Source organism: Hyla sarda, chromosome 8, assembly GCF_029499605.1.
Source record: "Hyla sarda isolate aHylSar1 chromosome 8, aHylSar1.hap1, whole genome shotgun sequence".
Lineage (NCBI taxonomy): Eukaryota > Metazoa > Chordata > Amphibia > Anura > Hylidae > Hyla > Hyla sarda.
Genome location: NC_079196.1, coordinates 127,635,701 through 127,662,263, shown reverse-complemented (window position 1 = coordinate 127,662,263; position 26,563 = coordinate 127,635,701). Strand labels below are relative to the sequence as shown.

General features: G+C 41.4%; 1 protein-coding gene across 5 annotated transcripts in view; it reads right to left on the bottom strand.

Annotated features, from left to right (window-relative positions):
* Nucleotides 1-26,563, bottom strand: part of HIBCH (3-hydroxyisobutyryl-CoA hydrolase) — a 392,003-nt gene that overhangs the window by 207,383 nt on the left and 158,057 nt on the right. The gene's annotated exons all lie outside the window — the stretch shown is intronic.

The window sequence follows — 26,563 nt, the reverse complement described above, 5'->3', positions numbered from 1 at the left end:
TATGCTTGATATTAAATCTATGCAAATTTATTCTTTTTCGAAGTGTTTGAGGTTGGGAGAATATGTGGATCGCATCTTACAAAATTATGTCACATCTCTCCCATCGTACCTGAGAGATTCAGGACAATTATTGGGATATTTACAGGAATATGATTGGAGAGAAAATTTGTGGTTAATTACAATGGATGTAGTATCTCTCTATTCGAATATCCCACAGGGACTAGGAGTGAGAGTCATCAAAGAAATGTTGGATATGGATATCTTAATGCCGGATGGTCAGAAGGATTTTATAGTAAAAAGTTTGAGTTTTATTTTAAGTCATAATTATTTTACTTTTGAGGATCAGTTTTTTATTCAACATCACGGAACTGCGATGGGCCCGAAATGCGCACCAGTTTTCGCAAATCTTTATATGGGAAAAGTAGAAGAAATGTGCATAGAGAACAGTCCCTACTATAAACATATAAAATTTTACAAAAGATATATAGCTGGTTTGATTTTAATTTGGGAAGGGAGTAAAAATAGTTTCTATGAGTTTTTTAATGAATTAAATAATAATCAATGGGGCCTTAAATTTACTGAACATATAGATAAAGAAAATATTACTTTTTTGGATTTAGAAATATACATAAAAGAAAATAAAATTAATACTCGCACGCACTTTAAATCTATTGACTCGAATGGTTATCTGCATTTTAAAAGCTGTCATCCAAAAAATTGGAAGGTGAATATTCCGTTCGGACAATTAAACAGAATAAAAAGAAACTGTTCTGAAAATAAAAGTTATGAAAATCAAGCTAAATTAATAGAGAATAGATTTCTAGATAAGGGTTATCCCGTATCAATTGTTGAAGGCGCTAGAAAAAAAGCAGATCTTATCGTAAGAACAGATCAAATAAAAAAACAAAGTCTAAACTAAAAGAAAAAAGATAAAAAGGAGAAAAAAATAAATTATTGTACAGCATTTGTATCTCATTATTCTAGAGATGCCCAAAAAATTGAAATTATTTTTTTTTTAAATTGGGATATATTACAACAAGACCCTTTTTTAAAAGAAGCTCTAGGAATTAATGAATTCAGGCCAAAGTTCATTTATAGGCGAGCAAAAACAGTTGCACAAGAAATTGCACCTTCATACCCAAGATTAAATACAAATATAATGAATAAAAAAACAAAAAAAGAACAAGAAACACTGAAAGGATCGTTTAAATGTAACGAAAAGAGATGTGGTACCTGTTCACATATAGAAAACGGGAAACAGAAAATAAAAAGTGCGTCCACTGGAGAGGAAATTCCTATAAAATCCAGATTAAATTGTGCTAGCAATTTTGTCATTTATGTGCTCGAATGTCCGTGTGGGACCCAATATGTGGGGCGCACATCTCAAACACTTCGAAAAAGAATAAATTCGCTTAGATTTAATATCAAGCATAAATATTTAAAGCATAGTGTTTCCCGTCATTTTTTATCACATCATAATGCAGACCCAGGGTTGCTACGGGTGATTCCTGTGGAGCAGATAGCGGAAAGTTTACGTAGATTCTCCACTTTATGTAGGAGAGAAAGTTTTTATATTTTTAAACTAAATACATTTGCAGGACAGTCAGGCAGTTAGCTGGGTTACAGTTAGAAAGAGGGGTAGGGGAAAAAGTGTCAGGGAGGCTAGTCCTGAACTGGCACACCCCAACAAGTTTGCCCGCTTGGCAGATGAGGGGGATGCCATTACAGAGCTAGCAGAACTGCAGCAGGATACCGCCTCTGACTGCCAGGGGGGTGTCTGTTCCAGTAAGGAGGGAGGGAGGAGTACAGGGCAGGCCAGACAGGTACTAGTGGTGGGGGACTCAATTATTAGGGGGACAGACAGGGCAATCTGTCACAAAGACCGGGATCGCCGAACAGTGTGTTGTCTGCCTGGCGCACGAGTTCGGCACATCGCGGATCGGGTTGACAGGTTGCTGGGCGGGGCTGGAGAGGACCCAGCAGTCATGGTACATATTGGCACCAATGACAAAGTAAGAGGTAGGTGGAGTGTCCTTAAAAATGATTTCAGGGACTTAGGCCGCAAGCTTAAGGCAAGGACCTCCAAGGTAGTATTTTCTGAAATACTACCAGTACCACGAGCCACACCAGAGAGGCAGCGGGAGATTAGAGAGGTAAACAAGTGGCTCAGAAGCTGGTGTAGGAAGGAAGGGTTTGGGTTCATGGAGAACTGGGCTGACTTCGCTGTCTGTTACCGGCTCTACCGTAGGGACGGGCTACACCTTAATGGGGAGGGTGCAGCTGTGCTTGGGGAGAAGATGGCTAGAAGGGTGGATGAGTGTTTAAACTAGGGACTTGGGGGGGGGGAACCTACAGCAAAGAGGGGGAAGATAGTGTATATAGAGAGGTGGGAATTATAAATGTACTTGGGGGTGGAGCGGAGGGAGGGGTTAGAATAGTTAATAGGAATAGGCTTCATAGGAAAATAAAACTTACACCCTTGAATCCCATTAACCCCAATAACATAAAGGATGGAAATGTAAAGTGTATGTTCACAAATGCCAGAAGCCTAGCAAAAGTAAAAGCCTAGTAAAATGGGGGAGCTTGAGGCCTTGATACTGGAGGAAAATATTGATATAGTTGGGGTCACTGAGACATGGCTGGACTCCTCGCATGACTGGGCTGTCAATCTGCAGGGGTTTACATTGTTTCGCAAGGATAGAATGAACAGAAAAGGTGGTGGAGTCTGTCTGTATGTAAGAAGTGGTATGAAAGTCAGTGTGAACAATGCCATAGTGTGTGATGATTCTGAGGAGGTGGAATCACTGTGGGTAGAATTACAAAAGGAGGGAAATACTGAAAAAATAACATTTGGGGTAATCTACAGACCCCCTAATATCACTGAAGAGATAGAAGTTCGGCTTCATAAACAAATAGAGAGGGCCGCCCGGGCAGGTACAGTGGTAATAATGGGAGATTTTAACTATCCAGATATAGATTGGGGTCCGGGGTTGGCTAAAACTACAAAGGGGCGTCAATTCCTAAATTTATTGCAGGATAATTTTATGGGCCAGTTTGTGGAGGACCCAACAAGAAGTGATGCCTTGTTGGATCTGAACATTGCCAACAACGCAGAGCTGGTTGGTAATGTAACTGTGCGGGAAAACCTTGGTAATAGCGACAACAATATAGTTACTTTTGACTTAAAATGTAGAAGACAAAGACAGGCGGGGAAGGCAAAAACATATAACTTTAAAAAGGCAAATTTCCCTGGGCTGAGAGCTGCACTACAGGACATAGACTGGGGGGAGGTGTTCTCAAATACTGATACAGAAGGTAAATGGGACATCTTTAAATCAACTCTAAATAATTATACAGCTAAATATATACCAAAGGGGAACAAATAGAAACGATTAAAACTAAATCCTACATGGCTGACAAATGATGTTAAAAGAGCAAACAACAACAAAAAAATTGCCTTCAAAAAATACAAATCTGATGGGTCAGCGATAACATTTAAACAGTACAAAGAGCTTAATAAAATCTGTAAAAATGTAATAAAAACAGCAAAAATTCAAAACGAGAGACAGGTGGCCAAAGAAAGCAAAACTAATCCTAAATATTTTTTTAGATATATAAATACAAAAAAAACAAGGACAGAGCATGTAGGACCCCTTAATAATGATAATGGGGAGGTTGTCATGGGCGATCAAGAGAAAGCGGAGCTACTGAATGGGTTCTTTAGTTCTGTATATACTATGGAAGAAGGAGCTGACATTGGTCAGGTCAGTGCTGGTAACACATCATATAATGTACTGAACTGGCTTAATGTAGAGATGGTACAAGGTAATTTAAGTGATATAAATGTAAGCAAATCTCCAGGGCCGGATGGACTACACCCAAGAGTTCTTAGAGAGGTAAGTTCATTAATATCTGTACCCCTGTTCATGATATTTAGAGATTCTCTGGTGTCTGGTATTGTGCCAAGGGACTGGCGCAAGGCGAATGTGGTGCCAATCTTCAAAAAGGGCTCTAGGTCTTCCCCAGGAAACTATAGACCGGTAAGTTTAACGTGCATTGTGGGTAAATTGTTTGAAGGACTTATAAGGGATTACATACAGGAATACAAAAGGGATAATTGTATTATAAAAGTGATAACCAGCATGGGTTTACTAAGGATAGAAGTTGTCAAACCAATCTAATTTGCTTTTATGAAGAGGTGAGTAGAAGCCTTGACAGAGGAATGGCTGTGGATATAGTGTTTCTGGATTTTGCTAAAGCATTTGATACTGTCCCTCATAGACGTCTGACAGGTAAGTTAAGGTCTTTGGGTTTGGAAATTTTAGTTTGTAACTGGATTGAACACTGGCTCATGGATCGTACCCAGAGAGTGGTGGTCAATGATTCGTACTCTGATTGGTCCCCGGTAATTAGTGGTGTACCCCAAGGTTCAGTACTGGGCCCGCTGTTGTTTAATTTATTTATCAATGATATAGAGGATGGTAGTAACAGCTCTGTTTCTATCTTTGCAGATGACACCAAGCTTTGTAGCACGGTACAGTCTATAGAGGATGTGCATTAGTTACAGGATGACTTGGATAGACTAAGTGTCTGGGCATCCACTTGGCAAATGAGGTTCAATGTGGATAAATGTAAAGTTATGCATCTGGGTACTAATAACCTGCATGCATCGTATGTCTTAGGGGGGATTAAACTGGCAGAGTCACTGGTAGAGAAGGATCTGGGTGTACTTGTAGATCACAGACTACAGAATAGCATGCAATGTCAGACTGCTGCTTCCAAAGCCGGCAGGATATTGTCATGTATAAAAAGAGGCATGGACTCAAGGGACAGGGACATAATACTTTATTTCCCCTTTATAAAGCATTGGTACCGCCTCACCTGGAATATGCTGTTCAGTTTTGGGCACCTGTCCATAAAAGGGACACTGCGGAGTTGGAAAGGGTGCAGAGACGTGCGACTAAACTAATATGGGGCATGGAACATCTTAGCTATGAGGAGCGATTAAAGGAGTTACAATTGTTTAGTCTTGAGAAGAGACATTTGAGGGGGGATATGATAAACGTATATAAGTATATTAATGGCCCATACAAAAAATATGGAGAAAAACTGTTCCAGGTTAAACCCCCCAAAGGACGAGGGGCACTCCCTCCGTCTGGAGAAGAAAAAGTTTAGTCTCAAGGGGCGATACGCCTTCTTTACCATGAGAACTGTGAATTTATGGAACGGTCTAACTCAGGAACTGGTCACAGAAGGAACAATTAACAGCTTTAAAACAGGATTAGATACATTCCTGGAACAAAATAACATTAATGCTTATGAAGAAATATAAAATCCCATCCCTTCCCCAATATCGCGCCACACCCCTACCCCTTAATTCCCTGGTTGAACTTGATGGACATATGTCTTTTTTCGACCGTACTAACTATGTAACTATGTAACATTGATTCCGAATGGTTTTAATGAATGTATAGAGCGAGTATAAAGAAAATAGAAATTTTTGGTATTTTAATGTTTTGTCCAATGGACAATTGTTTCCGGGTGAACATGGGGTCATAGATCCATATAAAAGTAGTAATTGTGTTAGGAATAGGTATCCCTGAGGAAGGGGAATTTTCTCCCCGCAACGCGTCGGATTGTATGGATTATGAAATAAATTATTATTTTGAATGAAGTTAAGTGCATTGCAGTGATTTTAAAGAAAAATTTCGGACGGATCCGAAAAAGAAGTGATCGATTGACGGTGTGTCATATACCTGGACGGCGTGGTGGAAACAAACTTGTTCGAAGGCTAGCCGGATTGAGGGGGGTTTAAGGACGAAAAAACCCCTCTCGCCGAAGTAAGTAAAATTGCACTTGGAAAGTTGTAAAGTGGCTGCATATGAATATCGATCCTGTCCGCTCTCCTATATTTGTTTTTGTGTTTCTTTATTATATTATTCGGAGTGACGAGTCACTTGCCGAGGAGGATTGATGCGGAGAAAGGACTGATATAAGAGATCACTGGTTGTATCTACGGGCTTTTGAAAGTGTGTGAGTGGTTCTAGTAACCACTCACCAAGTGTAAGTGTGAATTTTATTCATTCAAAAGTGTTACCAACGGAAGGATTAGTACACCGCTCCCAAAAAAAGTTTTTTCTTGTACTACTTTCTATTAGATGCCTGTAAGCAGAGGGAGAACAACAAGATAACCCGCATTAAAAGGGAATCACAAATGCGGGAGAAGCTCATTTTATCAGCATATGCTTACAGGAAGAAATTTCTAAATTGGCAGACTGGACATATGTGTTAATGATCTCATCACCTGACGGACTCCTTATATTGTCTACTGCATTATGTGCCCTTGTGGACAATTCTATGTAGGGTCTACAATTAGACCTCTATTCATGAGGATCCGAGAGCACCTGCGACTGGCAGGACAAGGACTCGGAGTCCCCAGATTGGCACAGCATGTGAAAGATGTCCATGGCGCATCCACGACTTGCCTCTGGTTCTTTGGAATTGAAACAGTAGTATCCCCTCTGCAGCAGCAAGTACTGGCCAGAAATGTCATATTTCAGCATTGCCCATTTATTATAATTATCTTGTTGTTCTTCCACTGCTTACAGGCATCCAATAGGACATTGGTCCAGCTCCAAGTAGTTTGCACATGCTCACTGGCCTCTGGACAATTGTTGCGCTGCAGGAGCTATTTTGTTTGCCTGTGGTCATGACTCCTGATTTCGTCAGCTGTTGCCCTCCCACGGAGACCATGCTTATTTAACATGGTGCCCTGCGCAACAGCGGAGATAGGCGTGACCAAGCGGTGTGTTTGACCGCGAAACGGGGCCATCGCTGATCCTCCCGCAGCTGCATCTCTTGTTCTCCCTCGTTGATGTAACTGCACTTTGATGTCTCAATAAAGTCCCTCTACATTTGCTGATTTAAGGGTAAGTGCTTTTGTCTTCTTACTTTATATAAACTGGATTTATGGACTTGGTTTTCCACAGACAGTCAAATTCATCAATCCTTAAATATCCCCTATCCATACTCCAGTGTTGAGAGTCTCCTTCTCCCCGATAAAATAATACTTGACCAGAGTAATTTTTTTAACTTGTTTAAAGGCTCAAGCACAGCAATACAGTGTGCTAGATCAGCATGATCTAGTACACTAGCAAATGGAGGAAAACATGTCATTCAAATCACTGTGGCCTAGATTTATCAAACTGTGTGAGAGAAAATCTGTAATCAAAGTAATTTTCTAAATCTGAATTTTTCAGGGACCAGTTCAGTTTTGGAGTGAATTTGAGGGTCTTTATATTAGAAATACCCCATAATGGACCCCATTATGAAAACTGCACCCCTCAACGTATTCAAAATGACATTCAGAAAGTTTGTTCACCCTTTAGGTGTTTCACAGAAGTAGCAGCAAAGTGGAGGCGAAAGTTCAAAATCTTCATTTTTTACATTAACATATTCTTGTAGACCGGTATTTTTTATTTTTACAAGGGGTAAAAGGAGAAAAAGCCCCCCAAAATATGTAACCCAATTTCTCTCGAGTAAGGAAATACCTCATATGTGGATGTAAAGTGCTCTGTGGGTGCATTAGAGGGCTCAGAAGGGAAGGAGCGACAATGGGATTTTGGAGAGCGAATTTTGCTGAAATGGGTTTTTGGGGGGCATGTCGCATTTAGGAAGCCTATATGGTGCCAGAACAGTGAAAAACACCCCACATGGTATGCTATTTGGGAAAATACACCCCTCAAGGAACGTAACAGGTGGTACAGTGAGCCATAACACCCCACAGATGTTTGACGACTTTGCGTTGAAGTTGGACACGAAAATTACTAAATTTACTAAAATGCTGATGTTTCCCCAAATTTTCCATTTTCACAAGGGCTAATAGGTGGAAATGTCTCACCCCCCCCCCCCCCCCCCAATTTTAAACCCCATTTCTCTCGAGTAAGGAAATACCTCATATGTGGATGAAAAGTGATCTGCGGATGCACTAGAGGGCTCAGAAGGGAAGTAGCGACATTGGGCTTTTGGAAAGCAAATTTTGCTGAAATGGTTTTTGGGGGGCATGTCACATTTAAGAAGCCCCCATTGTGTCAGAACAGTGAAAAACAACCCCCATGGAACACTATTTGGTAAACTACACACCTCAAGGAACGTAACAAGGGGTGCAGTGAGCATTTACACTCCACTGAAGTCTGACAGATCTTTGTAACAGTGGGCTGTGCAAATGAAAAATTACATTTTTCATTTTCACGGACCACTGTTTCAAAAATCTGTCAGTCTCCTGTGGGGTGTTAAGGCTTACTATACCCCTTGTTACATTCCGTGAGGGGGGTATAGTAAGCCTTCCAAAATGTGGGTGTTTATTTGTTTTGCGTTTGTGTCAGAACCATTCACTGAAATTAGTGTACTCAAAATGGGTTTACCTTTTATACCAGTTAATAAGTTTGACAAGTTCTCGTGGATCACGGATCTACATTTATTCTTCAGGAAATTAAAATGGCACCGCTTTTTATCACTTGCATGACAAAAGGCAATGCCTGGAGCTAGGTATTCCAGAACATATCCTACCAGGTATACGTATCCTGCAGGAACTTCAGGAATCGGGCTCATGAAATCCAGGCACTGGTTCCTTTACGGATCTGAAACCTAAGAGCACCTTAATGCCACCTATGTCAGATTTAACCAGCATAGATATTTTCCTGCAAGTGGTCAGTAGGGAAATAGAGTCCATCCAGGGTGGACAATATTTTCCATATAATATGACCAGAGGAGAAATGGTAGCAATTATGGATTTGGAAAAGGACGACGGATTAGTTATAAAACCGGCCGATAAGGGGGGAAATTTTGTTGTCCTGAACCATCTTAACTATAGGTGAATGTGCCTTGACTAACTTTCCAGCAGAGATAATTATGTCATTCTTTCTTCAGATCCAACCCCACAGTTTGTGGATGAGTTGAGGGTCATCCTTACTGAAGCCAAAGCGTGCTCCTTGATTGATGAGAAAGAGTTTAATTTTCTTTTTTCTGCCAAACCATCAATTGCAACCTTTTACTGTTTACCCAAGGTCCACAGGGACACTAGTCCCTTGAAAGGCCGACCCATTGTTTAAGGTAATGGCTCAGTCACAGAGGCTGCAGGGATCTATGTGGATAAAATCTTAAGGAAGTTTGTCACAGCGTTACCATCATTTGTCCGTGACACAACAGACTTTTTACAGAGAAATGATGGCATTGAAGTAGGTCAGGACATCTTATTGGTCAGTATTGACGGCAAAGCGCTTTACAGCTCGATACCCCACAATTTTGGTGTCTTGGCAGTAGAGCATTTTTTGAAATCTCGTGGTAATCATCTCCATCCCCAAAACTGGTTCGTCATCTCACTTATGAATTACATACTTAATCATAATTATTTGTTGTTTGATGGGAAGGTCTACCACCAGCTCAGGGGGGCCGCTATGGAGGCCCTTGTGCCGCCACATACGCGAATCTCCTCCTGGGCTGGTGGGAAGACACCACAGTCTTCCCACCAGGCGAATGTACCTGGTCCAAATATATCATCTTAGGGGCCAGGTACATAGATGATATTTTTGTGTTATGGTCTGGTCCACAGCAACTCTTTCTTGCCTTTATGGAGCACTTAAACAACAATATTGTTGGGTTACGTTTCACACATGAAATTGATGCACAAACTTTGGCTTTTCTTGATGTACTTGTGTCCAAGAACTCAGAAGGGGCCTGTCTTCTACTATGTACCGGAAATCTACTGCAACAAATAGTTTGTTGCACTGGACTAGCTTTCATCCACCGGCCCTGAAAAAGGGCATTCCGAAGGGTCAATATCTACGGGTCTGGAGGAATTACTCTAAAGATCAACAATTCCATCAAGAGGCCGGTAAGGTTTGAGACAGATATCTGAATCGAGGATACCTGGAGGATGTACTCCGGACGCTTTCCATCATGCTCGGGACAAAAATCGTGCAGACCTTTTGACCCCTACTCCACCGAAACCCTCTGATGGCCCTATGAGAATTATAGGAACTTTTGATACAGCTAAAAATGTAATTCTCAAAATTCTTCAGAAGAACTGGTCTATACTACAGGAAGATCCTCTCCTTGATGGAGCCATCTCTGATCACCCTTTAGTCACCTATAGGAGGGGCTGCAATCTGGCAGATCGTCTAACTCATAGCCATTATACCCGTCCTGGTCCATCAGGTACCTGGCTTGAACGACAGTTTGTTGGAAACTTCAGACGTTGCGGCTGTAAAGCATGCAACTTCATGTGCAGGACAAAGATTAATGCCAGTTCTGCCACTGGTGAGTCTTTTACACTACGTGATTTTGTGAACTGTCGCACAGTCACCATGCATCACGGCCCATAAGGATTTTCTCAGTGTCCAACATCTGCCCATAGTGCCCTTTCATGGTTAACTATACATGGGTGACCTTTTGTCCCATGAGGTATCTTACAATGGGGATGCTTGTTGGGTATGGAACCCTAATGTTGCGCTCCATTATTATTCACTCTGGAATGGTCAGACTATCTGACCTATGTACAGTTTATCACCTTTTTAAGAGTTTTGCAATTGGCAATACTGAATCTCTATTTAGGGGTCATTATGCTGCTGTAGTATTCTTTGTTATGCCAGTTACCCGTATTCCCCTTTATTCCAAGGTTTAATAACCAGCCCTGATCCGACTCCATTTCATCAGTTTCTTATTATGTTTAATAACGGGGCTACTGCCGCTTTGATTTTACTGCATATCAAGTGGCGTCTATGGTCGCCATGGTTACACAGTTCTCTGCATATACCTGTTGCAGGGACTGATGTCACATCCGGTCATGTGATCATTATGTGATCACTATCAATGCCCTGTACTTTGTTTAGTCATCTCCGGATCCAGGGGAAGGGCACATGGCCGGTGTTCACATGATGGTGCACGTGACACCAGTCATGTGACTCTTATGATACCTGGTCCAGAAGCTCACAGTGGCGCGTTGCGATTTTATCATCCTAGATCCTGGGGGAGGGCACATGGCCGGTGTTTTCATTGCGTGATAAAGCACGTCACACCGGTCATGTGACCCTCACGTGACCCAATCTGGAAGTTTACAGCGGCGTGGCGCCTTTCTACTAATCTAAGGCTGTCACTGGCATTCGGAAGTGACATTTTGGGCCGGTATATGAGGTGGATGCCATTCCCTATTCCATATCAGGTTAGTTAGTATGGCTGTCCATCATGCCTGGATAGTTCAGTAATCGGAATGTGTTTGATCAGGTATGCAAATGATTGGCTGATTTGATTTTGGGACGGGAACTGTCCTCCATATTTATAGCCTCAATTTAGGAATAATAAACATGGCCACCAGCAGTCCCTATCCATCATGCTCCTTATCTGGCCATCATAAGGATTGTCTTTTACCATCATCTAGCCCCCTGACTGTCCCCTGATGAGCAGGGGGTCATGAAACGAGTTGGAACACTTCCAGTACTTTGTTGCAAACCGTCCATATTGTCTGATAAGTATTTCTTTATCATTTGCTATACATCAGTTTGGTGCTTTTGACACTTTTTTATCGTGTCTTACGTGCTATGGCATCACTGCTATTGTATCCATGAAGGGGATACAGAATTATTTATCTTTCTCTTTAACATTAACAAAAGTTGAAGTTTTTTGCTCTACTAATACACATGGATATAACACTTGTCAATATATGTGTTCTATAGCCTTTTGTACCCTTTAGAAGATATATATACACCTAACCTTTGCTGTCTATTATATTAACATATTTACCTTTGAGGTTGTTCATTATATTTGTTACTCATTTATTAGGGTTATCCCTCCCTATCCTTATAGCTACTTAGGGCGCTCCAGTGAGACAGATAGCTTTTATCCCTCTGCTTCCTTATCACAGGGCATATAATACAGGACAAAGTTCCGAAGTGGGGCTGCCTATCAGGGCGTCAACTCCGCCTAGGGTTAGGTTTAGAAGGAGGGCTAATTAGGGAGAGTGTAAGGTAGTAGCCAACCATATCACATTGGCATTATCTACCCCCACTAGTCCCCTCCCTCCTTTACCTTACCTATTACTCCACCTTAGTCCTTAGGGTACGTGTAACCATATTTATTAATTTTGGTACTCAGACCGACCAAGTCACTGCAATTTGTTGTCACATCTTTTCCTGTCATTTGGCCTAGACCCTGACTGGGGGCTATTGTTGGCCATCTGCAGCAATGCATTATTATCTCTGTTTATTTGTCTTGGATCCAATTAAGTTTTAGTATTTTTTTGGATTCTAAATTTGTTTTGATACACTAATCAGCATCCAGATATGGCGACTTCAGAACCACTGTGCAAATCACCAGTTTAAATAAAACCAATTTCTCCAAGCAACAGGGCGGGATGAACAGGAGCCCTGAGACCAGGTTACTAAGGTAAAAAGATTTATTTCCCACAATGCAACGCAGCGTTTCACGGTGACCCGCTTCCTCAGGCATATCAGAGGGTGTTTAACAAAGAGTATATATAGGAAAAAGGACTTGACCCCTTCATGGGAAAAAGTAAAAACTTAACCCTTTCAGGGGAGAAGCCCTTTTTACCTAGAACATCTAGATACATGGAATTCATGCTATATAGACACACAAATAATATAATTCAAGAATATATTACATATAAAAAAAGCATATATATAGAAAATGTATATAAAAATATAAATATATGAAAAACAATAAAAATCAAGTTCCCTGATGAGCTCAGCGAGCATTTTCAAGTGTCTCCTTGAGACCATCAGGAAACAAGGTGACTAGTGTAAAAATCCAAAAGGACTCCCTATTATTTAGTTTCTGTATATGGTTAGTAATATGAATTGGGATAGTTTCAAAAATAATAAGTTTTAAATGGCTGGTACATTTATCATGTTTTAAAAGTAAATGTTGGGAAACCCTATGTAGCGCAAAACCTTTTTTGATATTAGATCTATGTTTGTTCATACGTGACCGCTCCGTCTAGATGGTGCGGCCAACGTATTGAAGTCCACATGAACAAGTTAAAAGATATATGGCAAATGAACTATCGCAAGAATAATGAGGGACATTTCTCAATGTTTGCTTATGTATTCTTTTTTTTAGTAATTTTTTCCTTACTTTCTTTTTGCTTATGTGTGACTTATTTATCAACTGGTTTCAGCCTGTTGATAATTTTCTTTCATGTAAGCAATTTTTCCTTTTTTACTTTGGTAGTAGCTTTTTCTGCTCCATGTTTGAGCTGGAGTAAATTTTGTAAATTTTTAACCCTGTTGCGACTTTTTTTTGCGCAGTTGCGACTGTCGCAGTTAGTAAATACCTGACTACCCGTAGTCCATTTTAAAATTATTACTACGTAGTTAATTTTTGGAAAACTTACTTTTCTCGCTTTCCAGTCAAAATGTTGCACGAAAAATCGCGTAGTCGCAGTTGCGACAATTTTGCGACAATTATAGTAAAGAAAACCTGACTAAACCCGTTGATAGATGTCCATAAGTGATTTTTTATTTTGAAGGTTTTCATGGATACTGAGGAACTAAAAGAAAGAGAGGGACTACCAACCATATCACAGCACATACACCTCAGACATCCACATGGAGTTCAGAAATATAATAGGGATAAGAATGATTATCTCTGCGGCCAGATACGGAAGTGGCCGAGATATAATCATTCTAGTGAAATCACAAAATATACTAATAATCTATATGTCGGTAATTATAACACCTTGCCTTCGGTTCCTTTACATACTAATCCATCCATGCATCCTAGAAACAGCAGCAGCCCTTCCATACTGTCTACTGCTAGTACAGAATCATTGAACATGGGAACTTCAACTATTGCTAGTAACAGCATTACACCGTCCGATAGTGAGGCTTCAATCACTAAAAGCACACTAAACCTCTGTATTCCACTGCGGTGGGAGGAACTAGACCTAAGGTCAGTCATTCCCCACACAGTGGCCGTATAATATATAATTAAAATCTTCATAACAATAAAAATAACAACAAAAATTATACTCACTATTCTAAGAAATCTGTTGGTAAAGCATAAAGTGTCAATTCCATTACTTTAAATAGCCATAATAATACTATGTGTGTTCCATCTGATGTAACTTTAGTGGACTTACCGGTCAATGTGAACGGGAGTCTATCTTCCTGTGGTCCCACCGCACAGTCTGATTATCTACCTACTGACAATTTTTATGTGGGTCCTGTCTCAGATGTGAACCCGTGCGGATCTGCTTGCCGCTCGGTCGATTTTGTTGTGCCCGGGGGCGGCATATCAGCAGAGGTGTCCACGGTAAAAAAATCTTTGGGGTTTGCTGCTACATTGTCTTCTGGTATTAACAATATTAATATGAATGATTTATCCACATCAGAGAATATAAATGGTGCGTCATGCACCCTAAATTAATCTGATGACGATACACTAACATTAGATATTACGGTACATGAGGTTTCTAATGATAGTATCAGTAACTATTCCACACCTAATTCTATGTCTAATGAATCCACGTGTTTTTTTAAACTTCCAATCTGCCATTGTGAACACTGTTCCACTATCTCCCCCTCTGTTCAGTCCTCAAAAGAACCGGATCACACAATACTTCCCGTTATTACAAAGTACAGCACAAAAAAGAAAAAACACCCCAGAGGCACACAGGGAGGAACCAAGCGAAAAACTAAATCAAAATATAAAAAAGAACAAACTAATTGTTTAAATAATACATCACTAGTGCAATCTAATAGTATGAAGGACAGTAAAATTTAACTGTTTAATCTTTCTTCACATATTTTACAACAAAATAAGATAAATTTATTAGTTAAAGGTCTTTCGTTTTGTCCTACTGCCCTCCTCAATAATTTTCAGCTTTTTCTTGATTTACATAAATATATCCGTAAACTCACCCTTGAACGTCATTTCTCATGAATGGAAAAACGGAATCAGATTGATAATACATTTACCCATATTGATGTGCCTTTGGCATCTACCGTATATACTCGAGTATAAGCCGACCCGAGTATAAGCCGAGACCCCTAATTTCAACCCAAAATCCCAGGAAAAGTTATTGACTCGAGTATAAGCCTAGGGTGGGAAATACCTCATCCCCCCCCTGTCATCATCCAGACCCGTCATTAACATCCTCATCATCATCCCCTTGTCATCATCCCACACATCCCCCCTTCATCATCCTCTTATCATCCCACACATCCCCCCTTCATCATCCCCTTATCCCACACATCCCCCCTTCATCATCCCCTTGTCATCATCCCACACATCCCCCCTTCATCATCCCCTTATCATCCCGCACATCCCCCCTTCATCATCCCCTTATCATCCCACACATCCCCCCTTCATCATCCCCTTGTCATCATCCCACACATCCCCCCTTCATCATCCCCTTATCATCCCACACCCCCCCTTCATCATCCCCACCCCCCTTCATCATCCCCACACCCCCCCTTCATCATCCTCTTCTCATCATTCGCCCTCAGTGGTCTTCAACCTGCGGACCTCCAGACGTTTCAAAACTACAACTCCCAGCAAGCCCGGGCAGCCATCGGCTGTCCGGGCTTGCTGGGAGTTGTAGTTTTGAAACCTCCGGAGGTCCGCAGGTTGAAGACCACTGCGGCCTTCAACATCATCCAGCCCCCTCTCACCCCCTTTAGTTCTGAGTACTCACCTCCGCTCGGCGCTGGTCCGGTCCTGCAGGGCTGTCCGGTGAGGAGGTGGTCCGGTGAGGAGGTGGTCCGGGCTGCTATCTTCACCGGGGGCGCCTCTTCTCCGCGCTTCTGGCCCGGAATAGAGGCGTTGCCTTGACAATGATGCAGAATTACGTTGGCAATGAACTCACCTCTGCGTCGTTGTCACGGCAACGTGACTATTCTGAGGCCGGGCCCGAAGCGCTTAGAAGAGGCCTCCCCGGTGAAGATAGCAGCCCGGAACACTATCCCACCGGACCACCTCCTCACCGGACAGTCCTGCAGGACCGGACCAGCGCCGAGCGGAGGTGAGTACTCAGAACTAAAGGGGGTGAGAGGGGGCTGGATGATGTTGAAGGCCGCAGTGGTCTTCAACCTGCGGACCTCCGGAGGTTTCAAAACTACAACTCCCAGCAAGCCCGGACAGCCGATGGCTGCCCGGGCTTGCTGGGAGTTGTAGTTTTGAAACCTCTGGAGGTCCGCAGGTTGAAGACCACTGCGGGTGGGGGAGTTCACTCGAGTATAAGTCGAGGGGGGTGTTTTCAGCACGAAAAATCGTGCTGAAAAACTCGGCCTATACTCGAGTATATACGGTACTTCCACTATGGAAGATATAGATCACCCTATCTCTGCCATTCACTCTGCAAGACATGTTGATGTCCATCCGGTCACTTCTTTTTACCCTCTCCAGCATAGGGGCTCTCATGCAGAGACTTTTTATTCTATAGTCTCCAAAGAGTTATGTAGTTTACATGAAACTGTCAAATTCCAGGGTTATAAGGACAATCTTAATACAGAGGGGCGATCAGCTATTAAGTCTTTACAAAATAATGTATCCATTGTCATTCGTCCGGCTGACAAGGGGGGGGGGGGGTGGCGATAGCCATTCTTAATAGAGAGGATTATATCAAGGAGGCCCTGTCCATATTATCTGACATTAATTATTATGAAATTCTTAAGGAAGATCCCTTACCTAAATATGAAAATACAGTACAATACACATATTAATAAAGCCATTCATTCATTGTTATTAAATAAAAAAGAGAAGGATTTTTTGTTGGTCAAACATTGTTCTTTATCTATTTTTTACTATTTACCCAAGCTCCACAAGTCCCTTACTCACCCCCCTGGTTGTCCTATTATTTCAGGTGTAGGATCACTTACTCGTAATTTGTCCCATTTTATAGATTTATTTTTGCAACCATTTGTTATACAATTACCATCTTATTTAAAGGATTCTACCCAGTTAATTAGGGAATTACGTGATTTAGTTCTACCCCCCCCCCCACTTTTTACACTTGATGTTTGTGCGTTATACTCTAACATTACCACATCCATTGGGTTAAAAGCTATTTATGATACTCTTTCTCATGATCCCACTTTAGATCCTACACAAGTTTCCTTTTTAATTGAGGCTATGCAATTTATTTTAGAGCACAACGCATTTGAGTTCAATAATATCATTTACAGGTAGACGTAAGGCTGCGCTATGGGGACTCGTTTCGCCCCAAGTTATGCCAATTCGGTCATGGGGCGATTCGAGTCCCTGTACATTCAGCAGCACCCGCAATTCTCTCCTTATATTATTTTTTACAGACGCTTTATTGATGATTTGTTCCTTACATGGTCAGGATCCACCACTCTAGCCATCTCACCTTAATTCCAATAACTGGGGTTTTTCCTTTACGTTACATCAATCTGACAGTAAAATAGAATTTTTAGATCTATTGATTAAACGTGATATTAATAACTATATCAGCACCTAGACCGTTTTTAAAAAGGTCGACGTGAACAGCCTCCTTGATTATAGTAGTTCACACTAACCTAAATGGATATAAAATGTGCCTTACAGGCAATACTTGCGTGTCCGCAAAAATTGTACTAAAAAAAGTTATTTTTTAAAACAATCAAAAATCCTCCGTGAACGTTTTTTAACAAAAGGCTATCCCCCTCCATATTAGCTGACGAATAAAATAAAGTCAAAGATATAACACAGGATACTTTAGTGCAAATACGCGATACGGTTAGAACGGCTCAGAAAAAAGATTATAAATATAATTTTATTACTGATTTCAATTGCGGTGCAGCAAATATCCATAAAATATTAAGCAAAAATTGGTCTATCCTATTAGATGACCCTATCCTAAAAAGTCTTTTACCTTCACAACCCGCACCTACTTTTCGTCACTCTTTAAATCTTAGAAATATGGTAGCTCCAAGCAAATTTAAATCAGAAATTTTTCCCACAGATCAGCATTCGACCCCAATGATCCCTGGTACTCATCCATGTGGACGACCGAGGTGTATGTGCTGTGATATGATTGGTAGTCCCTCTTTTTCTTTTAGTTCCTCAGTATCCAAAAAGACCTTCAAAATAAAAATAAAAATCACTATTCTTGCGATCGTTCATTTGCCATATATTTTTTTAACTTGTTCGTGTGGACTTCAATACGTTGGCCGCACCGTCCAGACGGTGCGGTCACGTAGGAACAGGTATAGATCTAATATCAAAAAAGGTTTTGCTTTACATAGTGTTTCTCAACATTTACTTTTAAAACATGATAAATGTACCAGCCATTTAAAACTTATTATTTTAGAAACTATCCCAATTCATATTCCTAACGGTATACAGAAACTAAATAATAGGGAGTCCTTTTGGATTTTTACACTAGTCACTTTGTTTCCTGATGGTCTCAATGAGACACTTGAAAATGCTCGCTGAGCTCATCAGGGAACTTGATTTTTATTGTTTTTCATATATTTATATTTTAATATACATTTTCTATATATACGATTTTTTTTTTTTATATGTAATATATTCTTGAATTATATTATTTGTATGTCTATATAGCATGAATTCCATGTATCTAGATGTTCTAGGTAAAAAGGGCTTCTCCCCTGAAAGGGTTAAGTTTTTACTTTTTCCCATGAAGGGGTTAAGTCCTTTTTCCTATATATACTCTTTGTTAAACACCCTCTGATATGCCTGAGGAAGCGGGTCACCGCGAAACGCTGCGTTGCATTGTGGGAAATAAATCTTTTTACCTTAGTACCTGGTCTCAGCGCTCCTGTTCATCCCGCCTTGTTGCTTGGAGAAATTGGTTTTATTTGGATTTTATCGGCGTGGAGTAGCTGCAGAGACCGCCCTGTATTGCACCTTCATCAATGGTTGTACTTGGACGTAGTACAACCTTCTTTGGTAAGCGCAATTCACACAGTGCGTTACCTATCTTATCTCTCGGTGTCACACTTCGGAGCGTATCCTTGTTCTCTTTTTTATTTCAATCACCAGTTTAGACCTCAAATGTACATGGTAGTTAGAAGAAATCCCGGCACACATGAGTGGATGCAAATCACCTGGAGTATTTATTTACAGCATGGCATAGCATAGCATGACAATGTGTCATGCTATGCTATGCCATGCTGTAAATAAACACTCCAGGTGATTTGCATCCACTCGTGTGTGCCGGGATTTCTTCTACCTACCATATGCTTACTGGTCCATGAGCGCACAACATTACGGTACGAGTGCCGACTCCTTCTACTTCAAATGTACATGGTGCGCTCTCACTCCTGAGCCTGGTTGGGCGCCCGCATTGCATTTTACGCCCACATATGGGGTATTTCCATACATGGGAGAAATTGTGTTTCAAATTTTGGGGTCTTTATTTCCTTTTACCTCTTATGAAAATGAAAAGTATGGGGCAACACTAGCATCTTAGTAAAAAAAATTACACTGTAGACCGAATTTGAGGCCTAAATTAGGGATTTTTATAGGGGTGTACCTGGATGCAAGCGTTTCACTTGCCTCCTCGACCAAAAATACTATACGTCAGTTTTCCCTAAACAAGGTGCCTCCAGTTGTTGCAAAACTCACCACATGCCTGGACAGTCAATAGCTGTCCGGCAATACTGGGAGATGTTATTTCGCAACACTGGAGGCAGGAAAAACATCTTAAACTTGAAGCGGGAAACTTGCTGTAAACCCCCCTTAATGTGAATGTACCCTGTACATCCCGTTATCAGCACACGAATTACTGAGTAGAAGTGAAAATAAAACTACATCTCCCATCATGCCTTGTGCTTACTTCCTGTAAGCTGCTGCCCTCCCCCTGTTCTATCCCCCGAGCAAATTATTATATTGTAACGCCCACATCTCCCTCCCCTATGCATACACCCTCCCCTTCTGCTTATCTCCCCCTCCCCTCGCTGGCTCCTGTCCAGTGATGAAGCAGCTGCCTCCGTGCTCATGTTAAATCGTAGATATGTAGACAGACAGCCTGCATAGCTAGAATCAGCAGTGTCGGCACTGGAAAGTGGATAGTGAAAGTAAAAATGGTAAAAAAAACATGATTGTTTGTCTATAAAACTGTCCTGATAGGGGTCCCTCCATCTTTTTCACAACTACAACTCCAAGCATGCCCAGTTATTTTTTATGCTGTTTGGGCATGCTGGGAATTCCAGTGGTGCCTCCAGCTGTTGCAAGACTACAAATCCCAGCATGCCCTGTCAGCTTTCTGCTGTATGTGCATGCTTGGAGTTGCAGAGGTGACTCCAGCTGTTGCAAGACTACACATCCCAGCATGCCCTGAAAGCTTTCTGCTGTATGTGCATGCTTGGAGTTGCATTTGTGCCTCTAGCTGTTGCAAGACTACAAATCCCAGCATGCCCTGTCAGCTTTCTGCTGTTCGTGCATGCTTGGATTTGCAGCGGTGCCTCCAGCTGTTGCAAGACTACAAATCCCAGCATGCCCTGTCAGCTTTCTGCTGTTCGTGCATGCTTGGAGTTGCATTTGTGCCTCCAGCTGTTGCAAGACTACAAATCTCAGCATGTGTGATCCAGTGTATACAGCAGAGCTGGGTGTGTGATCGAGTGTTTACAGCAGAGCCGAGTGTGTGATCATATGTATACAGCAGAGCCAAGTGTGTGATCATATGTATACAGCAGAGCCAAGTGTGTGATCATATGTATACAGCAGAGCCGAGTGTGTGATCGAGTGTATACAGCAGAGCAGAGGCTCTGCTGTATACACTGGATCACACACTTGGCTCTGCTGTATACACACGATCACACACTCTGCTCTGCTGTATGCACCCGATCACACACTCGGATCTGCTGTATACACACAATCACACACTCGGCTCTGCTGTATACACACAATCACACACTTAGCTCTGCTGTATACACACAATCACACACTCGGCTCTGCTGTATACACACAATCACACAAGTAGTCTCCTGGGAGTTGTAGTTCACCAACTCCTCTATTGTATCTCAGTAGTCTGCTGGGAGTTGTAGTTCACCAATACCTCTATTGTATCTCTGTAGTCTCCTGAGGGGTGTAGTTCACCAACACCTCTATTGTATCAGTAGTCTCCTGGGAGTTGTAGTTCACCAACACCTCTATTGTATCTCTGTAGTCTCCTGGGAGTTGTAGTTCACCAACTCCTCTATTGTATCTCAGTAGTCTGCTGGGAGTTGTAGTTCACCAACACCTCTATTGTATCTCTGTAGTCTCCTGAGGGGTGTAGTTCACCAACACCTCTATTGTATCAGTAGTCTCCTGGGAGTTGTAGTTCACCAACACCTCTATTGTATCTCTGTAGTCTCCTGGGGGTTGTAGTTCACCAACACCTATATTGTATCTTAGTAGTCTCCTGGGAGTTGTAGTTCACCAGCACCTATATTGTATCAGTAGTCTCCTGGGAGTTGTAGTTCACAAACACCAATATTGTGTCTCAGTAGTCTTCTGGGAGTTGTAGTTCTCCAATGCCTCTATTGTATCTCTGTAGTCTTCTGGGAGTTGTAGTTCACCAACACCTCTACTGTATCTCTGTAGTTTCCTGGGGGTTGTAGTTCACCAACACCTATATTGTATCTCTGTAGTCTCCTGGGATTTGTAGTTCATACACCAGTGTTTCCCAACCAGGGTGCCTCCAGATGTTGCAAAACTACTACTCCCAGCATTCCCTGGTTGGGAAACACTGGCATACACACACATAACAGGGACTACACCTCCCAGCATGGGTCATTCAGGAGTCCCCCCCTTCCTCTCACACACAGAATCATCTCCAGTATGAGATTTATTCCCTGTAGTCTATACACCACCAGCCCCTGCAGTGTAATATGTCTCCTTCACACACACGTCCTCCCCTCCCCCCTTCCTGCTCTGTGGTTTTCTCTGTGTTTCCCTTGTGAAAACTTGAAACCTTCCCTTGATAAGTGAGGTCCTGTGCAGACAGAGCAGGGGAGGGGGGGAGGAGCTGTGTATGTCCTCATTCTCCCCCTGCTTGAATCTTACAGATAGGGGCGTTTCTGAGGTTGAGCTTATGGCTGCCTCAGAAAGCGGCCACTTATGCATATGAATAAGCAGGGAGGACCCGACGGAGGCTAGAGGGAGCACAAACACTGCTGGGAGGAAGAGATCTCCGTCCCCAAGATGGCGGCTGCAATGTAATGAATAGGGGACGGACGCAGGACTACTGGGCTATGCTGGCAACTCTAATATCTCAGAAACAGCTGCATATAGGTAAATAGAACTAATTGACTGAATTGTATAACTTTTGTTTGGGGAACATTTGGGCAGGGATTTTTGACCACTACAGTTGTCCTTTAACTTTTTTTTTTTTTTAACTTTTTTTACACCATTTTTCTGTCCCCATAGGGGACTATTACATGCAATCTTCTGATTGCATACACTGGTCAATGCTATGCCATAGCATAGCATTGATCAGTGTTATCAGCGCTCTGCTGCTCCAGCCTCTGGAGCAGCAGATCACTGATCGGACAGCAAGCAGGCAGGTAGGGACCCTCCCCCCGTCCTCTCAGCTGTTCAGGATGCTGTGATTTAACGGCGGCGGTCCTGAACAGCCTGTCTGAGCTACCGGGAACAGTTCTACCTTTCAACTTTGATCACCGCGTCTAAGGGGTTAATGCCGGGCACCACTGCGATCGGTGGTGTCAGGCATTAGACACGGGACCACTTGGCTATGATGCCGGGTCAGCTTGTGAGCCCGCGACATAGCAGGGGAACAAGCGCAGGTACGCCCTGATGTTAAGTGTATGGGGGCCTCCTTATTTATCTCTGACAGATGCTGTCGGGAAAGAAAAGGGATGGCCATTTTGGATTTTGAAGAGCTAAGCCACTGCCAGAGTTAATTTTATTCAGGGCAGACTAACAGGTTGAGCATTCATCCAAGGCCAGAAAGGGGGCCTGCCACCATTGGTGCATTTTAAACCACCCAAAAGGACTTTTGGAATTCCGCCGCCTGATAGGACTTCAGATACAGGCAGCATTTCTCTTCCCTCAACTGCTTTTGCCCAGAAGTCAGACAAGAGGACCACCATTTGAAAAGTATTGTTTTTTTTTCTTTTCTTTTTATGTTGCTAAATAAAGTGTGGGGAAATAAACTATTAAACTGGGACAATGTGGGGATGTAACTTTGATATAGAGATAGTATGGGGGATATAACTATTATAGAGGGACAGTGTGGTGACATTATTATATAGGGACATTGTGGGGGACCTAACAATTATATAGGGACAGAGTGGGGGACCTAACTATTATATAGGGACAGTGTGGAGGACCTAACTATCATATAGGAACAGTATGGGGTACCTAACTACAATATAGCGACAGTGTGGGGGACCTAAGTATTATACAGGGACAGTGTGGTACTGTGTTTCTATCCGTGTGGGAAGATATCTCCATCCATCTTATGAAACATCATTAATTTATAATGCAACAGGCCCACACTGGTGCCCAGGTGTCTAAGATTCACCATGTTTAAAGGGGTTATCAAGGAATAGAAAAACAGGGCTAACAAAAACAGCTCCACATCTGTCCCCAGGTCTTGTGTGGTATTACAACTTGACTCCATTCACTTCAATGGAACTGAAGTGAACCACACCTAACCTGGAGACAGACGGAGAGCGTGTTTTGAAATAAATTAGCTCTGTTTTTCTATTGCTGGATAACCCCTTTAATTACTGTAAGGTGTCAATGTAATTTGAAGGTCTTTGAGTTAGGACCCCCATTTCATGTGTGGAATGTGGAGCTGAAATTAGCTTTAAAACATTTAACACTTGAAGGGCTGAGTGGTAAAGAGGCTAAATATGTTGTACTAGAGCACCCCCTGGTGGATACCTGGATATTAACAGGATGCGATGTACATAGATGATATAGGTGACATTAAATAGTAATTTCCATATGTACACGCCCAAGATACATTCATTGGGGAGTTTAAATTTAGGTTGTGTGTTTAACTGGTTAGAAACATGGTTTTAAACCAGATGTTTAGCCATATGGGACACACACAAAGACAAAGTAAGATCCTCTTCTGCACACTTTCCCAAATTTTAAGACAGAGTTCTATATACTGATGAAATGTTTTTATTTTTAGTCATCACTATAACCAAAGTAAATCACGTAACAACAAATTGAATACTTAATTCTTAAACTACACTTTAGTCTGATCACTAGTACAAAATTTAAAGAAGGGACCTGACATTTAGGGCAAAGGGCTATACTAGCTCTCCCCAATCTATACAGGTCTTTGGGGGAGTAATGTAGTCAGTGAATTATCTTAAACTGAACTAATTTATGATTTTCATTCATCAACACTTCTAGTGGACTATTCAAAATTATGCCCAAAGGGCATCATCCACTACTCCAACATATTTTTTCCCATTTTATTATAATTTTGAATTTAACCCTTCTTTTGAATTCCCTAATTAAATTCTGATAAAGAAAGGAAATGTTTTTTTTTCTATTGTGAAAATAAATCGCCAACAATTGGTGATGAGTGAATGAATACCTGTGTGTTGAGGGATTCTGATAGTGTAACTGCAATTTTTCAAATTCAGATTCAGATCAGATCAGATTACCTTGTTCAAAAAATTGGTCCACATATTTGAGACCTGTCGTCAGCCATAGTGCCAAATCTTTAATCTTAAAAAAAAAAATCCTTTATTTAGATATTATCCAATGTGCTTACCTCTCCTAAATCACCAGATTTTCTCTTATCCAAAAGCGCGAGACTCTGTTTATTCCAGTTAATTAGAATGCCTAGCAATACCTAATTTTTTCATTCTAAAATAAATGTTAGAGGTGCAAACATGCGGTTCCTGAACAAACAACTAAATATCATCCCATACAAAATAGCCTTGTTTTTAATCCCTTCTACCCCAGACCGATGAAACCTTATCTGCTCCTTAAAATAAACTGCAAGAGGTTCTATAAACAAAATAAATAATAGGGGAGATCACGAACAACCCTGCCTAGTGCGAGACACTTCTACAATCCATAAGCCCGGTATGATCTCTGCTCACCAATATTCCCATAAGGGGTTTAACTGAAGCGTCAGGGCCTTAGAAAACCATTTTGTGTCTGTATTAAGCAGAGAAATGGGACAGTAGGATTCAACATCCTTGGGGTCTTTATCTTTTTTGGGTATTAACACAATTAGTGCTTCGAACATCGAATCGGGCTACCGCCCCCCTTAATAGGATTCATTAAGAACCTCCTATAGTTTCCCAAGCAATATTTGACGAAATCTATGATAGCCCACAAAAAGGAAGCCATCAAGGCCCGGAGCAGAATTTCTGGAAAAGGATTTCAACTCGTTTAACTCTATTTTAGTATCATCAATACCCTCTCTATCTGTGTCTGATAACTCCGATCCCTTTTAGACTTGTTTCTGTGGAACAAACAACCTCCTGCACTTCTTCCTCACATATCATTTTTGATTTTTGTCATGGACTACTTTTGTGTAATTGACACTGCTTAGATTTTTTTATTATTCTTGTTAACCATTTATTTGGTTTTCCCCCTCACTAAATACAAATTTATTCTGGAAAAAAATTTGATTTTGAATTTTCTCCTCCAAATATAGCTTTTACTCCTTTTTCTTATCCTCCAGCCTTACCACCCTGTATCAGGATGAGTTGCCAGATCCTTTACCATCTGTTGTATCTCCCAAGTAAATCTTTCTTCCTTTGTTTTAAACTTCTTTTTAAATTTATTTATTTCTCTGTACAGTATGCCCTAAAAAAAGGCTTTTATTGTATCCCTAAAATTTTAATGTCTGCTATGCCCTTATTAACCCCTTAACGCAGGACATAAATGTACATCCTGATGAGCTGGTACTTAATGCACCAGGACATACATTTACGTCCTATACATAACCGTGAGCATCGGAGTGATACTCGGGTCATGTGCGGCAGGTCCCGGCTGCTGATAGCAGGACCTGCCGCGATCACACGGATGTCCGCCATTAACCCAATACAGATCACGGCATCTGCAGCATTGCGGACACTAAAATGGATGATCGGATCGCCCGCAGCGCTGCCGTGGTGATCCGATCATCCAGAACGGCAGACGGAGGTCCCCTCACCTGCCTCCACTGCCTTCCACGGGTCTTCTGCTCTGGTCTGGGATCGAGCAGACCAGAGCAGAAGATGACCGATAATACTGAGCAATGCTATGTCCTATGCAAAGCACTGAACTATAACAAATTATTGCTATGAATAGTCCCCTATGGGGACTATTAAAATGTAAAAATAAAAGTAAAAAAAGTTGAAAATAAAAAAGTTAAAAAACAAAAAGTGAAAAAACCCCTCCCCAATAAAAATGTAAATTGTCCCATTTTCCCTATTTCCCCCCAAAAAGTGTAAAAAAAAAAAAAAATACATATTTGGTATCGCCGCATGCATAAATATCCAAACTATAAAAAATATAATGTCAATGATATGGTACGGTGAGCGGCGTGAACGAAAAGAAAAAACAAGTCAAAACATTTTATTCCAATTTTTTTTAAATAAAAAATGTATTAAAA